This window comes from Cicer arietinum, chromosome 1, assembly GCF_000331145.2.
Source record: "Cicer arietinum cultivar CDC Frontier isolate Library 1 chromosome 1, Cicar.CDCFrontier_v2.0, whole genome shotgun sequence".
NCBI lineage: Eukaryota > Viridiplantae > Streptophyta > Magnoliopsida > Fabales > Fabaceae > Cicer > Cicer arietinum.
The window spans coordinates 9,797,202-9,809,365 of record NC_021160.2 but is presented as its reverse complement, the minus strand read 5'-3'; the positions used below and the strand labels follow the sequence as shown (position 1 = coordinate 9,809,365).

General features: G+C 26.7%; 1 pseudogene; it reads right to left on the bottom strand.

Annotated features, from left to right (window-relative positions):
• Positions 1-7,150: 7,150 nt before the first annotated feature.
• Positions 7,151-12,164, bottom strand: part of LOC101498983 (pectinesterase 4-like) — a 6,284-nt pseudogene continuing 1,270 nt past the window's right edge.

Here is a 12,164-nt window from a genome sequence, read left to right as displayed (position 1 = left end):
TTATTGTTATTATTATTGTTATTATTATTATTATTATTATTATTATTATTATTGTTATTATTATTGTTGTTATTATTATTATTAATATTGTTATTATTACTGTTATTATTATTATTATTAATATAAATATATGTATTATTAATAACTATTAATATAGCACACTTATTTAATAACACTGAATTACAAATATATGTTTTTTTTTAACTTGATTATGTCTTTGTTAACCTCCATATACCAATGCATTTTTCAATATATAGATCAAGAGATTACTTAACTCAACTATATGAAAAAATGAATGTGTCGAAGGAAAGGAAAATGGACTCAAATAGAGGTTTTTAGTGTAGATGGAAGTGGTGGTTTGGTAAGGTATACGCGGGAGATTGATTTTTATAAATACAACGATCGACAGGAAGAGGAAGAAATGTGAGGAAGAAAAAAATTAAGATAAATGATGTAGCAAATAATATGGAATAAATGTGAGGTTTATATAGAGGAAGAGGTGTGAGTGATCTATTAATTACTACTATATTTTCAAAAGTTTAATTACATTGGTGACTAGGAAACTCAAGGGTAGATTATGATGGTAACTCTCAAACTTTTTTTATTTTATTTTACTATATGTGAGTAGATTATGATGGTGACTAGGAACCAACATAATTAAATGCATACTCTCTATTGGTGTTTTCATTTTCTACCATAAATAGATATGCAAGAATTAATGCTAGAGAACTTTTCATTTATTTATAAATCACTTATATGTCATGGTTGAAATTTTTATTATTCTATGTCCTCATGTTTGATGAATTTATGAGCTGTTGACTTTCTTCTTTAGTAATAATGTTGGTTTATATTTATTTATCATAGAAAAGTTCTATTCAATAAATGACAAATATCTTTCCTTATTCCTACCACACCTAAAAGAATACATGCCTTATATTTTTATTACATAATAGTAAACATGTCTATCTATCATTATTGCATAGGACAAGAATTATTATTCATGTAGATCAAAATGATTTATTTTTTTTGTTGCTAAGGGTTGAAAATGAATTTTATTTTTTTTTATAATTTAATTGGTTTCATATATAAGTCTGAATTTATATGCATTGTCATATGAAAACAACATCAAAATGCATTATCATATTAAATTTTTTAGTAACTCTGGAAACATTTACACTGCCTATATGAAAACAAATATTACCAATTTGAAAAATGAGTTGCTATTAAAATTTGGGTTTTAATAAATCCATACTAATAAGGTTCTTTAAGTTTCCCAGCTCTTCAGGAATCTTTCCGTTAATGTTATTACTATTCATCTCCATACAAATGCAATGAATTGGATTTCAGAAAAAGTAATTTAATAGTTACGGAAGAATATAAAAGTAACTTGGGCAAACACCTCCTAATTTTTTTTGTGAGAAAATAAAAACTTGATTATTAGACTTTTCATATTTTTTTAAGTCTCTAATTCTTGAGAGAATACACTCTAGTAATTAAAAATTCGGTTTTAAGGTACGAAAAATTAAACTAAGAATTTTTTCAATCAAGATTCAAATTTGAGTTCTCTCAAATAAATCGTCTTTAACTAATATTCATTAATCACTTAAAGTCAATTATTATGCCATTTACCTTTTTCATGTTATAACAAAAATTTGTATTATATATTTTTTGGTATGGTTTAATTTATTTAAACGAAGAGATCAACAAATGAGATAACTTGTATTAAACACAAGATACATCTGACCAAGAACAAAGAAACCAGCCCAGTCAACAAAGTTCAAAAGCTGGAATATATTTATTCAAATATATTGGTTTTCGTCAAATTTGATAGAGCACTACCAACAGCTCTTTTGACCATTATTAAATGCTCTAAAAAGCCTATAAAAAGAAGGTCAAGCTCAAGGAAAAATCAGAGCTTCAAGTACTAAGAAAATTCATTACTCATTTCAATCATACTTGAATTTCTCTCACTCACATACATTGAATCAATTTTGATTTTTCCCAATCCATTCTTAGAATCATTCTCTTGTATTTCTCTGTCAAAGAATCAGAACTCAAACAAGTATTGAGCCTTCTCAGATTCTAACAAAGCAATTTCATCATTATTGTAAAACTCAAACTATAAGAGTTTAATATAGTTTGGGTAGATTGTAAGAAATCCTATCAAGATTGATAGGTGACTTGATTGAACTCCTTTCTGGGTGGAAAGGTTTAAACTTTGTAGCAGATCAAGGTTGATCTGAACTTGGTGCTGTAAAACCAAGAAGGTTCTTTGTTTTAAACACTTAGTGGAAAATCTCACGGTTGTGAGGACTGGACGTAACCCGAGTTGGGTCAACCAGAATATATCGTTGTGTGATATCTCTGCCTTATCTATTTACTTTCAGTTTGATTGATTATCAAGTTAAATATATAAACTGAATAATTGATTTTAAACTAACCAAGAATGTTCTCTATTTTCTGGTTAAAACCAAGAATGTTCTCCGTTTTCTGTTTTCACAACCAAGATCAATCTTGAGTTATTTTCTTAAGTTTTTAACAGGAATTTTTAAAAGGTGCATTTACAATTCAAACCCTCATTTCTTGTAAATTGACATTGTTACTTCATGATCTTCTTTATGGAAATAATTTTCCCAACATGTGTTCAATAGAGAAAAGTCAATTGATAAGGCTATTGATCATTTGACTTTACTACAAACAAGTGTATGGATTAATTTGTTAGTGAGTTTACAAATATTTAATCATTGTGGGATAAACTTGAGCAGATTTATGTGAAGAAGACATGAAATAACAAGATTTATTTGATAAATAAGTTGTTAACCTTGAACATTCAAGAAGTGACTTCATCGAGACATCGTTCGAGTAATTTCCTAGGAATTATGAATCACCTCTCTGCTATGGATATTAAGTTTGATGATGAAACTTCAGCATTATTGCTTATATGTTCCTTGTTTGACTCGTGGAATGTTTTCAAAATGTCATTTTCTTATTGTACTCCTAAGGGTGTTTTGTAAATGGACCTTATCAAAAGTAGTATTTTAAATGAAGAGATAACAAGAAAGTCTCAAGATTCTCTGTCGCAGTCAGAAGTATTGGTTATTGAATCATGGGGAAGAAACAAGAACTAATATTCAGGTTATATAGACCAAAGTAGAAGCAGTTCTAAAAACAAGTACAAAGTTATTGAGAGTTATAATTTTGGTAAAAATGGTCATATACAGAGCAATTGTTGGCTTTTTAAAAAGGAGAATGACGACTAATGTTAAAGAACATATTGATGAAGACAATAGTAATGTGACATTTGATGACTTGCTTCTTATTGATGAGTATGATACTATTGGTTTTGTTGAAAAAATTGGGTGATTTATAGTGGTACTTCAATACCTGTCACTTTTAGAGAGATATTTCAAGTGGAAGAGTAGTCGCAAGAAAGGGGTTTTAAACTATTACCCTTTTAAAATTTAGTTCTTGTACTTTAATTGAGGTTTACTCAAGATTAAACTTGGTAATCAAAAGTTGATTAGTAACCTCTTAATTGACCAGAACATTTTTAACTCAACATTAAACTTGTAAATAAAAACAATATAGTGAAGTATTATATGTACATTCAAATAATTAAAGATAAGGGATAAATAATTCACAAACAAAAAGTATATTGATTCACTTAACTCAGTCTAGTCTGTCATCACAATCGTGAGACTTTCACTATGTGCTTCAGAACTAGTGTTGGAATCAAGTACCTGAAGATAGGTTTGACTTCATCAAGAAAAACGTAAACTTTACCTTCATACTTGACTGATGTTGTGATCACTTCAAAGTAGTTTAGTTTTACAATAATTATTATATTTTCTTATATTATGTTATATTTATTTTATTCCAAAAAAAAAGAAAAAAAAAATGAAAGAGACAAAGTTTCACTTTCAAGTCTTTTTGTCTAATGACAAAAGGGGGAGAAATATATTTGATAATGTGGGGGAGAAAATGATACTAAGACTAATGGAGAGCCCTAAATTAGGGGGAGTCAAAGAAATATAAAGAAAAGTTTTTTTCAAGAATACAAGTTTTATCATCATCAAAAAGGGGGAGATTGTTGGAACCAATTGATTTTACATTTAGAGCTTTGATGTTAACAAAAATATTTTATGAAAACAATATATTTGACTTCAAATAGTTTGAAAGCAGATTCATATTTTCGAAGAAAATCTAAAATAAGATTTGATTCAAATTTATAATTGAAGAAAATCTAAAATAAAGATTTAATTCAAATTTATAATTGAAGAAAATCTAAAATAAGATTTGATTCAAATTTATAATTGAATAAAATATAAAATAAGTTTTGATTCAATTTTATAATTGATGAAAATCTAAAATAGGATTTGATTCATATTTATAATTGAAGAAAATCTTTGACCAAGTTGAAAAGAAGATATGATCAAGATTTGAAGAATATTTGATCAAGATTTGAAAAAGATTTTTTTTGAAGAATTTACAAAGTCAATTTACACAAAATAGGAACAGAATCAATCTGAACAATTTACAAACTCAATCTACACAAAATAGGAACATAATGAATTTACAGAATTTACAAACTCAATTTGAACAAGATACAATTTAGAATTAAACAAGGACTAAATGAAAGCCCAAATTTTCACTATAAATAGACACTCAATGCTGAAGGAGAAAAGTGTCAAAAAGTAGAAAAGAGTAGAAGAACTCAAGCTCAAAGTTCTCAATTCATCTTAGAGTTCAAAGAGAGAAACACTTGTTCAAGTTAAAAATATTTTCTGTGTGTTCTTTTCTTAGAGTGTGAGATTTATGATTATTATTATCAGATTTGTTAGAAACAACCACTCAAGTTCCAATCTTTTGTATCTAACTCGATAGTGGTTGAGTTCCTTCTTCAATCTAGGGTTGTCAGATTGTTAGGAGAAGACTTTGCTTGCAGGGTCAATCTGGGGTTGTCAGGTTGTTAGGAGAAGACTTGACTTGTAGGGTCAAAATGGTTAGTTCCTCAAAAGTCTGGGGTTATCAGGCTGTTTGGGAAGACTGGCTTGGAGGGTCAGGTGCTTTTTAATTCAAGGTATTTGAATTAGTGGATTAAAGCCTTATGAATGAAGGGACTGCATGTAGTCAAGTAAGTGGTGAACCAAGATAAATATATGTGTCAAATTAATTATGCTTTCATTGTTTACTGTTTCTGAATCCGATTGCTTTTTATCTGAGTAATTCATTAAAACCAACCAACATGAATCAAATAAGCAAAAGGTTATCAACTTTATCAAACACAATTTAACCCCCTTTCTCGTGTTTGCACCTTCAACTAGAAAGTTCTTCTTTTCACATTTTCTCTTAATAAAAACTTGATCAATTACAATCTTCACCTTTTAACCCATAAAAGATTTTTACGGTCACCTTTCAATCTTGATAGGTTTTTCACAACCACCTTTAAACCTAGAAACAATTTTTACAATCACCAATTCAAAGTTCAATTGGAGGTACGTAATGTTTGGTCAATAATTGTTCCAGCCAAAATTGGAACTCGAGCTCTCCTGAATGATTTATTATTAATCACTTGAATTCTATCACTTGGTTAAATTAAATCACATTATATTAAAAACGAAATAATAGTATAGCTACATAAAAAGATTATTAAAAAAATATAAAACTTTTTTAAGGAAGAAAATAGAAATTTAACACACTACTTATATGTGTCTTCCATTATACATTTTGTCTAAATAAAAAATAAAATATTGGGTCACTGGTACTTTTTGTCCAAACATTATGTGTCTTACATTATAAGTAATATTGGGTCACTACTTATAAGCTTTGACTTTCTAAAATCGAAGACATAAAATGCTTAAGTGTCAAAATAAGGCTTAGTTGGAACTATAATGAGGATTTCATAATATTTTTCTAATTATGACTCATTAGTTACCATAAGAAAACTTTAAAAATTGTTCTCCATCTTCCCTTTCATCATAGTCCAACCAATCGACCCAAACCATTTTCATCTCTTCTTTTTCAACCTTAGCAACCCATTATGCAGCACCGCGACTTGTTTCGGCCACCTTTGAAAAAATCTCTAAATTATATATCTTTATATCCAATAGACATTGAGCCATCACAGCATTTAGATTTTGTAAGTAATTTTTGTAGGACACTTTTTAACTCTATTATGTTAGCTCATATGTCCTAAGACCGTGTGAACTATTTTTTTCTATTCGATTAATTATAATTCTTAGCAATGCGAGTTATTTATTTACTTCATTCAAAGGTAGACAATTTTCAACACGAGACCCACATACGATGTCTCGTGTTGAAACATTGTCGTAACAAACGAACTAGAACAACACTGTCGTAACCCCAAATATATTAACTTTGTCTCGTTGTATTTCTATCATTAATAACAATCATTCTTAAATCCATAAGAAAAACATATATAGCGTAACACAGTAAAGTGAAATAATTAGCTTCCAATCAATAAAGTCTTACAATTTAAAAAGAAGAATTATATATATATATATATATATATATATATATACACATTATATATATAAACAAACGAGTTTATTATAAACAACGAGTTTCTCAATGACAATTCTAATGTATTTAGTCTTCTAAATCATGTATTGAGGTTCAAAGTGGGGTATCGGTCATGTTATTGAGGAATATAGACAAAACTGATGAATTATGCAACAAAACTCAGTTTATCATCACTAAAGTGATCGAGATTGAAATATTACATCAAATATAGTTTTAAAAAGAAGTATTTCAAAATATAAAATAGTTTATTATATGATTTTATGTTTATTTTATATGATTATTATGCTTTTCTGTATTACACTTGATAACTTATATTGATATGTTATTTTTTTTTATAGATTTATATGGTAGTTTATTTTTCGCACATATAGGTGTGAATCTAGTATATATTAAAGTTTAATATTATTAATAGAAACTTTGGAGCATTCTTATGTTATATATGAAACTTTACTTTGTATTAAATTAATTTAATACGTAATTTATGTGCATAGCGTGATTCAAATTCTAGTATGTATAGAAATAATACTAATTGTAGATTGTTTTTTCTTTGATAATTAAGGATTTGATCGACACACAATAATATTACATATAACAATTATAGTTATAATTAAAATACAAAGTATTGTAGTTGAAATGTAGCATTGGCACTGGGTCCAATGTTTCCAAACTCAGCGAAGTACGAGTTTTCAGTGTTTGTTTCATTAGGTTTCCATATCATGTATCCATCTCGTTGAATAAAATCATCAAAATAATTGTTAATGAAGACCGCCCTTGAAAAAGCCTCCCACGGCCTTGCCAAGTAAGTCTTCACTATAAACTGATAAGGATATAGCTCAATGTCTGGCATGATGGAGCAGTTTTGGAGAACTATTCCCGTGTGCTTTTCCTTGTTGTATAATCCATCTGCCACCACAACATTTTGTTGTCCTTGAATGGGCTTCCTTACCAAGATCTTAGAGTTCTGGATCAAGGTAGTACCCGACTTATCGAAGATAAAATCAATGGTTCCATAAATCTCACAGTTACGATAGAATTGATAACCTTTGTTTGCGTACAATGTGTATTGATAACCAAGAAATCCACACCGAAAGAATACTGAGCGATCACCTTCAACACGAAGTGCTACTGCTTGTTGAGCTTTTGGACCAGCTTTATTCTCAAATGCAATTGACATGGCAATGAAATCTTCACCAAAGGTGGCTGGAAGAACATTTAAATATCCAAAAATTAATTCACATAAGATTAATTAGATAATTACACATCATATTTCATTTTCGTTCACCTACATAAATAAAAATTACTCAAATTTTGCATTAAATTTTTACAAGCAATTTTTAAATAAATTCTCTATTAACTTAAATATTTTGTTGCTCTCTTCTTAATTAACATAACTATTGTACATGATTTGCAATAAACTAACAAATTAAGAACTAATAAACATACAAGATTAACATAAGAGAATCTCTATTCAACATTTTCTCTCTCCCTCTTCTCAACTAACAAAATTATCAAGATAACTTTATACTCTCTATTAACTTAAAGAAAAATAGATAAATAAAATAGTGAGAATTAATGATTAACTTACAAAATGTGGGTGTTTCGGATAATGAAAGACCATTCTGAACGCTCTTGTTTCCGGTGATAATTGTGTTTGTAGAGCCATCACCGTATAATAAAATTTTATTTTTTTTAGAGTCGATAGTAATGTACTCATTGTAGACACCCATTTTAACATATATAACTTATCTTCCTCGATGATTCTTTGGGTACGAGTTAATAGCGGCTGTAACTATTTTATATTGACCACTATCATCCTTGGCCACAATGGTACTGGGTCGAGCTAGACCTTTTTGGAGCTCAGACAACAAGATACGGTCATCAGTAGAAAACCATGTAGGATAACCTTGGTGATCCACTTCAACAAGGCGAGGAGATGCAATCACCTTTTTATATCCACCAGTTCTTACCACTATGAGTAAGATGAAAACACATGAAACAAAAACAAGCATCGTGACGAGCTAGCAAAACGTGATGTGTTCAAGGTTCTCATCCTGCAAGATTTTAACAAAGTCTTACTTCAAAATGATTGATAAATTTATTAATGAATTTGAACTGTACAATAAGGAGATGATATATTTTGATAGTCGCATAACTGGTAAAGATGTAAACAAGTATATATATAGCACCATGGAGGTTATTTTCATGGTATGTCACTAGGTTGTATGGTTATAATATAATAGTTTTTTCACAATGAATATTATGAAACATGTCGTTTAATGTACATTTAGCTTCGGAAATTTTCTGCATGTATGTTTAAAGTTTTTCTATACATTTACTTCAATAAAACATATTTCTAGTGAATCCAAAGTTCGCTTATAAATATTTAAAAAAGTTTTTTTTTTTTTTGTGAATTTAATGTAGATATTTTCTACGAGAATAATCCACAACAAAATCCTAATGTAACTTTATCGTTTATTTTATTATTTGATTCATAGTAAAATTTTAAAATACCTTTTCACTTACTAAGTTCACAAAAAAATTCCAAGATAACATTTTACGTATTTAAATCATAATTTGATTAATTGTTCACTTAATAAACTGCAATAAATTTATAAATTAAATATTTAACTTTTCAATTATTTTTAAAATAAAATTTAAAATAAATTATATAGAAATAATTTTGAAAATTATATTTTATTAGATAAAACGATAAATTTTTAATCGGTTATACCTCATCTTCTAAAATATAAAACAAATAAAATTTTTTTTTGATTTTTTATTAAAAACTCTTGTGGTTCCATTTTCTCCATTCTTATATCCAACCTTAACTTTTTCTACTATTATTTTTGTTCTCAATCTCACCATTATAAAGCACCATTGAGAGATGGTAGTTTTTTTTTCCACATATTCTTGTTATGATATTATAGTTTGTTGAAAATGAATTATAGTGGCAAACACTCTGTATCTCACAGTTAATTGAATGTATTCATCATTCTACTATTAATTAAAGTATTTCCAACATGCTGTTCATATGTTTCGACTATTTTTTTTTTAAAGATGGTCTACTAATAATTTTATTATATACTTCTTCTTTTCATAATATGTATCAATTTAGTAAAAAAAAATTATTTAAATATAAATATTATTTTAAATTTTCAATATATGACTAATTAGTTTTCTAATTGATCACTTTAATTAACATAGTAAAATATTCCAAAATCATTAATATATATTTCATTTTGCAGTTCCAATAGTAAGAAAAACCGATAAAGATAAGATATAACACAAATAAATAGTAAATAATAAATCAAAGAAAATCATATTTTCAAATTAAAATACATCAAATAAATACATCAAATAAATTTTTTAGAGAGAGAAAAAAAGACCAAAATATATTGTCATAGGAGAATTAGAAATGACACGAGAGAGAAAGAGATAAATTATGCTCTTTTATAGTGTTTAGTCTTTTTAATTGAATAAATTAATCTCCCATATTAGCCAATATTTATTTATTTAAAGAAACTCATAAAATAAAAATATATAATTATTAATACTCTACAAACACCTACTCTACCTTTATGAAAAAAAGAGATTACCTATATAAAAAAGAGATGTTATTAAAATGTGGATCTTGCTCAAACAAGAGATTATGGATTGTTCAATTAATAAACTGCAATAAATTTATAAATTAAATATTTAACTTTTCAATTATTTTTAAAATAAAATTTAAAATAAATTATCTACAAATAATTTTGAAAATTATATTTTATTAGATAAAACGATAAATTTTTAAGCGGTTATACCTCATCTTCTAAACTATAAAACAAATAAATTTTTTTTTTTGATTTTTTATTAAAAACTCTCGTGGTTCCATTTTCTCCATTCTTATATCCAACCTTAACTTTTTCTACTATTATTTTTGTTCTCAATCTCACCATTATAAAGCACCATTGAGAGATGGTAGTTTTTTTTCCACATATTCTTGTTATGATATTATAGTTTGTTGAAAATGAATTATAGTGGCAAACACTCTGTATCTCACAGTTAATTGAATGTATTCATCATTCTACTATTAATTAAAGTATTTCCAACATGCTGTTCATATGTTTCGACTATTTTTTTTTTAAAGATGGTCTACTAATAATTTTATTATATACTTCTTCTTTTCATAATATGTATCAATTTAGTAAAAAAAAATTATTTAAATATAAATATTATTTTAAATTTTCAATATATGACTAATTAGTTTTCTAATTGATCACTTTAATTAACATAGTAAAATATTCCAAAATCATTAATATATATTTCATTTTGCAGTTCCAATAGTAAGAAAAACCGATAAAGATAAGATATAACACAAATAAATAGTAAATAATAAATCAAAGAAAATCATATTTTCAAATTAAAATACATCAAATAAATACATCAAATAAATTTTTTAGAGAGAGAAAAAAAGACCAAAATATATTGTCATAGGAGAATTAGAAATGACACGGAGAGAGAAAGAGATAAATTATCCTCTTTTATAGTGTTTAGTCTTTTTAATTGAATAAATTAATCTCCCATATTAGCCAATATTTATTTATTTAAAGAAACTCATAAAATAAAAATATATAATTATTAATACTCTACAAACACCTAACTCTACCTTTATGAAAAAAAGAGATTACCTATATAAAAAAGAGATGTTATTAAAATGCGGATCTTGCTCAAACAAGAGATTATGGAAGAAACTCGAATTAAGAATCATTGTACTTTCTTAGAAAGGAGTTTGAAATGTGTTTTATTTTAATTTAGTTTTGCAAAATGTATTTCAAAAATAATTTTACAAAATAGTAGTTATTTTAAACAAAAGCCTAATTTAAAAACAATAAAAATAACCTAAGAATGGAAAAATTACAAAAAACAATAATGAGAAAAATAAAAGGGGTGGGGTCGTCATTTATGGTGGAGCAACTAGAGGGTAGTTTTCATTTACTCATTCTCTTCAAAATCAAGGATCTAATAACTTTTTAACTTTTGTGCTTTTGTTTTGTTTTCTTTATTTTTTTTAAAAATGCGGCTCTGTTTTTTTTATTGGTTGATCTAATAACTTTTTATTTTTTATTTTTGTATAAAGTCTACATAATTTCAATCTACCACATATTATAAAGTGATATTCTTACTGAACAAAATAAAATTATGACCACGAATAAGGTACTACTATCTTTCTAGATGAACCAATATATATTTAAATGCTTTCAAAGTTATAATTACAATATCAATACCAAATATTTATACACATGAACAAACCAAGATATGTCAAACAATTTAAAAAAAAAATATCACTATAAATGAAGTGCTCTCATATTCATTTCATTTGATAGATATAGAGTTGGCAGGATAAGACCATCAAAAACAACTATTTTAATTAAGCTTTAAAAATAATTAAATTTTTACTTAATATACAGGCTATCAAAAACATTTTGTACTTGTGTCTTGCTCTAAATTTTTTAGTGTTTCTCGTATTCAATAGAGCTATAACCAAAATTTATTTTAAAATAGGGAAAATATTGGAAAATATTTTTAAAAAAAATGGTATTTGAAACCAAAATTTGAGTTCGGGAGTCAATTATGTGTAG